Genomic DNA, 5,962 nt, shown 5'->3' with positions numbered 1-5,962 from the left:
CGTGTGTGCTGCTCCAGTCTGGATCCCCTCTGCTCAGCAGGGTTCTATTCACAGATTCTCCATGATCTCAGAGCTGTGGTTCCCTCAGGCCCGTATAGAACCTGGGGGTGAGGGTGGAGGTAGAGATAGATGATGGAGGTAGGGGGTGTGGGTGGAGGTAGAGATAGATGATGGAGGTAGGGGGTGTGGGGGGAGGTAGAGATAGATGATGGAGGTAGGGGGTGAGGGTGGAGGTAGAGGAGGGAGGGTGGGGTAGGGGGTGAGGGTGGAGGGTGAGGGTAGATATAGAGGGTGGAGGATGAGGGTGGAGGTAGAGGAGGGAGGGTGGGGTAGGGGGTGTGGGTGGAGGTAGAGATAGATGATGGAGGTAGGGGGTGAGGGTGGAGGTAGAGATAGATGATGGAGGTAGGGGGTGAGGGTGGAGGTAGAGATAGATGATGGAGGTAGGGGGTGAGGGTGGAGGTAGAGATAGATGATGGAGGTAGGGGATGTGGGTGGAGGTAGAGATAGATGATGGAGGTAGGGGGTGAGGGTGGAGGTAGAGATAGATGATGGAGGTAGGGGGTGTGGGTGGAGGTAGAGATAGATGATGGAGGTAGGGGGTGAGGGTGGAGGTAGAGATAGATGATGGAGGTAGGGGGTGAGGGTGGAGGTAGAGATAGATGATGGAGGTAGGGGGTGTGGGTGGAGGTAGATGAGGAGGTAGGGGGTGTGGGTGGAGGTAGAGATAGATGATGGAGGTAGGGGGTGTGGGTGGAGGTAGAGATAGATGATGGAGGTAGGGGGTGAGGGTGGAGTTAGAGGAGGGAGGGTGGGGTAGGGGTGAGGGTGGAGGTAGAGATAGATGATGGAGGTAGGGGGTGTGGGTGGAGGTAGAGATAGATGATGGAGGTAGGGGGTGTGGGTGGAGGTAGAGGAGGGAGGGTGGGGTAGGGGGTGAGGGTGGAGGTAGAGGAGGGAGGGTGGGGTAGGGGGTGAGGGTGGAGGTAGAGGAGGGAGGGTGGGGTAGGGGTGAGGGTGGAGGTAGAGATAGATGATGGAGGTAGGGGGTGTGGGTGGAGGTAGAGATAGATGATGGAGGTAGGGGGTGAGGGTGGAGGGTGAGATAGATGATGGAGGTAGGGGGTGAGGGTGGAGGTAGAGATAGATGATGGAGGTAGGGGGTGTGGGTGGAGGTAGAGATAGATGATGGAGGTAGGGGGTGAGGGTGGAGGGTGAGATAGATGATGGAGGTAGGGGGTGAGGGTGGAGGTAGAGGAGGGAGGGTGGGGTAGGGGTGAGGGTGGAGGTAGAGATAGATGATGGAGGTAGGGGGTGAGGGTGGAGGGTGAGATAGATGATGGAGGTAGGGGGTGAGGGTGGAGGTAGAGATAGATGATGGAGGTAGGGGGTGTGGGTGGAGGTAGAGATAGATGATGGAGGTAGGGGGTGAGGGTGGAGGTAGAGGAGGGAGGGTGGGGTAGGGGGTGTGGGTGGAGGTAGAGATAGATGATGGAGGTAGGGGGTGAGGGTGGAGGGTGAGATAGATGATGGAGGTAGGGGGTGAGGGTGGAGGTAGAGATAGATGATGGAGGTAGGGGGTGAGGGTGGAGGTAGAGGAGGGAGGGTGGGGTAGGGGTGAGGGTGGAGGTAGAGATAGATGATGGAGGTAGGGGGTGAGGGTGGAGGTAGATGATGGAGGTAGGGGGTGAGGGTGGAGGTAGATGATGGAGGTAGGGGGTGAGGGTGGAGGGTGAGATAGATGATGGAGGTAGGGGGTGAGGGTGGAGGTAGAGATAGATGATGGAGGTAGGGGGTGAGGGTGGAGGTAGATGATGGAGGTAGGGGGTGAGGGTGGAGGTAGATGATGGAGGTAGGGGGTGAGGGTGGAGGGTGAGATAGATGATGGAGGTAGGGGGTGAGGGTGGAGGTAGAGATAGATGATGGAGGTAGGGGGTGAGGGTGGAGGTAGATGATGGAGGTAGGGGGTGAGGGTGGAGGGTGAGATAGATGATGGAGGTAGGGGGTGAGGGTGGAGGTAGAGATAGATGATGGAGGTAGGGGGTGAGGGTGGAGGTAGAGGAGGGAAGGTGATGATGAAGGGTGAGGGTAGATATAGAGGGTGGAGGGTGGAGGTAGAAAGAAGGGTGGAGGATGGAGGTTAGAGGTTATAGGTGGAGGTTAAAGGTTATGGGTGGAGGTTAGAGATATGGGTGGAGGTTAGAGGTTATAGGTGGAGGTTCAAGGTATGGGTGGAGGTTAGATGTTATAGCTGGAGGTTAGAGGTATGGGTGGAGGTTAGAGGTTATAGGTGGAGGTTAGAGGTTATGGGTGGAGGTTCGAGGTTATAGGTGGAGGTTAGAGGTTATGGGTGGAGGTTCGAGGTTATAGGTGGAGGTTAGAGGTATGGGTGGAGGTTAGAGGTTATGGGTGGAGGTTCGAGGTTATAGGTGGAGGTTAGAGGTATGGGTGGAGGTTAGAGGTTATAGGTGGAGGTTAGAGGTTATGGGTGGAGGTTCGAGGTTATAGGTGGAGGTTAGAGGTATGGGTGGAGGTCAGAGGTTATAGGTGGAGGTTAGAGGTTATGGGTGGAGGTTCGAGGTTATAGGTGGAGGTTAGAGGTATGGGTGGAGGGTGGAGGTTAGATGTTATAGCTGGAGGTTAGAGGTATGGGTGGAGGTTAGAGGTTATAGGTAGAGGTTAGAGGTTATGGGTGGAGGTTCGAGGTTATAGGTGGAGGTTAGAGGTATGGGTGGAGGTTCGAGGTTATGGGTGGAAAGTGAATGGTTCAGAGGGTTCCCATAGATGATAACTTCTCATTGCCGCAGCTACTGTAGCTCTCACACATGAACAATAACCTCTAACCCCACAATGCTCTTTGCAATTAACCAAATGGGTCCATTTTGTCTAGATATAACCAATGACTGGACTAAAATCAAGCTAACACTGACCATTGAGAATGAGAATGTCCATCCACAAGCCCAGCTTTTGAGGAGGCTCCTGACCACTCTGAAAACCACACCTCAACCACAAAATCACAACCTTACTAATACCCAATCACCCCATACTCGGCCATAACCTGACCAAAGTTTCAACCCTAATCCAGCCACAACCTAACTATAACCCAATGCAACTACAATCTAACCCTCGCCTAACCCAACCATAACCCAGCCACATTTCAACCACAAGCCTCATCTCCTCGGACCTCAACGCAACCACAATCAGACAGACAGCCACCCTGAAAGCACAATGTAAAGGAATGATTATTGTGAATTTAAAGATATATATATATATATATATATATATATATATATATCTTATATGAGAGTATTTGAAATGAAGGAAATATATGCTGTTAGAGTTTTATCTGTAAAAGGTAACATTTTCATTATTTATGAGTCACTGATCTTTGTTTACCTGTAGAGGGCGCAATCTCGCCCATGATGGAGACTGTTGTCGAGACCCCCTACCCGAGTCCCAGCAGGTCATAGGTAGGAAAAGAATCTACCCACCCTCCCCTAGGGGCAATAATATCTATCCCCAGCCCCTACCCCAGCCAGGGGCAGTAATATCGAACCCCTATCCCCCTCCGTATGGCCAAGCGCAGTAATATCTACCCCCCTCCTCAGGCCAGGGGCAGTAATATCTAACCCCCCCCCCCCCCCCCCCAAGCCCACCACTCAGAACATAATGTATCCTGATTGGTTTAGATGAGAGGAGGCATGGCTTCACCTAACGGACCCTGAACACAGAGCAACACTACACAGATACTGCATCCATATATAGTAGTATAAATATCATAACTTGCGCGTATAACAGTATATATTTCACACCAGACAGGATGATGCAGTGGTTCTAAGTTCTACCCAGCGCAGTCCCATCAGAACCTTCAAGTGTTGCTCTGTGCCGACGGAGTCCCGGGGGTTCTCCAAGCCGGGTTCTCTGTGGGTCAGACTGTGTTCCTCTGACGTTCCTCTAATGTTCCTGGCTGTTCCCTGACTGTGCTAGCAACCGTTTTCTATCCTTCACTGAGTGCATGATCTATCTGAATGTGCAGTAAAGGTTTGCCGTAGTACTTAGCCATGCTACTCCGTGGGTTTGGTGCATTTCTTATGTTTCTTTTTTAGTATTCCTATAAAGGAGACAAAATAAATATATAGTACATGAATAGAAATGGCATAATGAACTATCACTTTTATGGCAATGTTTAATGAAATACAACGTCTACTTCTTATGTATGGTTTAGTAACCAGGCTTTCTCTCTGAGTGTTGAGACTTATTGCAGGGATGCAAGTATTCTATTTCGTCTTCAAACTTTGTTGAAATTCTAGACCATGTAGAGTGATGCGATTCAATAAAACAGTTAAACTCCTAACCGGCTGCTGACTTTCTATGGGAATGAATACTCAACCACATACACTGATGTATACAAGCGCACACACACAGGCGACAGATGACCATGACATTAGCATTAGCACGTGTGAATACTGGAGGCAAGGACAAAGGGCCATGTGTGTTGGTGTCATGTACTGTAGGTCGTATATAATACCTCATATACTGTAGATAGTATATACTGTAATACCTCATGTACTGTAGATCATACCTCATGTACTGTAGATAGTATATACTGTAATACCTCATGTACTGTAGATCATAATACCTCATGTACTGTAGATAGTATATAATACCTCATGTACTGTATAGTATATAATACCTCATATACTGTAGATAGTATATACTGTAATACCTCATGTACTGTAGATCATAATACCTCATGTACTGTAGATCATAATACCTCATGTACTGTAGATCATATATAATACCTCATATACTGTAGATAATATATACTGTAATACCTCATGTACTGTAGATCATATATAATACCTCATGTACTGTAGATCATATATAATACCTCATGTACTGTAGATCGTATTTAGCACCTCATGAACTGTAGATATTGGTAAACTGGTAAAGAAACCCAGTTTCATTCTAAAACTTTTTTTTTAATTCAGAAAAATAGCAATATGCACATTTTCAATTAAAAAGAACCCCCAGAGGGAGTCTAGATGGGTGCATGAGGGCAGAGACTGAGACACTCAGAGGGACACGGCAGCTGTGTTATGTGTTATAGTGAAATCATGCAGCCAACAGGCAATACAACACCGTTTATCATCATACAAAACATTACAGTACAAAACATTACAGTACAAAAACATGTAATCACGAACATCATTCACAGAAAACACCAAACGTTGCGTTTCTCCCGACGACACATCCGGGCTGCGGCCGTCCTCCGTCTCGTATGGCTTTTAAACAGGGAGCTCCGCCTCCGCCAGGCTGAGTGGGCGGAGCCGCGAGAACAAGGCGTCAGAACAGATCGTCAGTTAGGAGTCCGAGGTTGAAGTGAGAGGACAGTGATAATTCAAACAGCGATAATGGTAAAAAACACCTCCAGGTCCTAAAGACTGACTGGTTGAGGGTAGTCCTTCCTCCAGGCCTGGTAGACTGACTGGTTGAGGGTAGACTGACTGGTTGAGGGTAGAGTGACTGGTTGAGGGTAGACTGACTGGTTGAGGGTAGACTGACTGGTTGAGGGTAGACTGACTGGTTGAGGGTAGAGTGACTGACTGACTGACCGGTTGAGGGTAGACTGACTGTTTGAGGGTAGACTGACTGGTTGAGGGTAGTCCTTCCTCCAGGCCTGGTAGACTGACTGGTTGAGGGTAGACTGACTGACTGACTGACTGACTGACCGGTTGGGGGTAGTCCTTCCAGATCCACAGGGCCGGGGGTGACGGGTCACAGCCGAGCAGGGGGGAGTGGTCAAGGTTTGCGTGGGGGGGCGTGACGTACATGCGAGTGTGACAACGGCAGGCGAGGGTGACTACTGGTAATCCCCATGGCAACAGGTATTCCACAGTTACAGGTTGCCCCCATGGTAACGGGGTGGTTGTCAAGGGAGACAGGTGAGGAAGAGGAGGGG

This window comes from Borostomias antarcticus (genome assembly GCF_949987555.1).
Source record: "Borostomias antarcticus genome assembly, chromosome: 16".
Lineage (NCBI taxonomy): Eukaryota > Metazoa > Chordata > Actinopteri > Stomiiformes > Stomiidae > Borostomias > Borostomias antarcticus.
The sequence above is the reverse complement of the archived record's forward strand: the minus strand, read 5'-3'. Positions refer to the sequence as shown.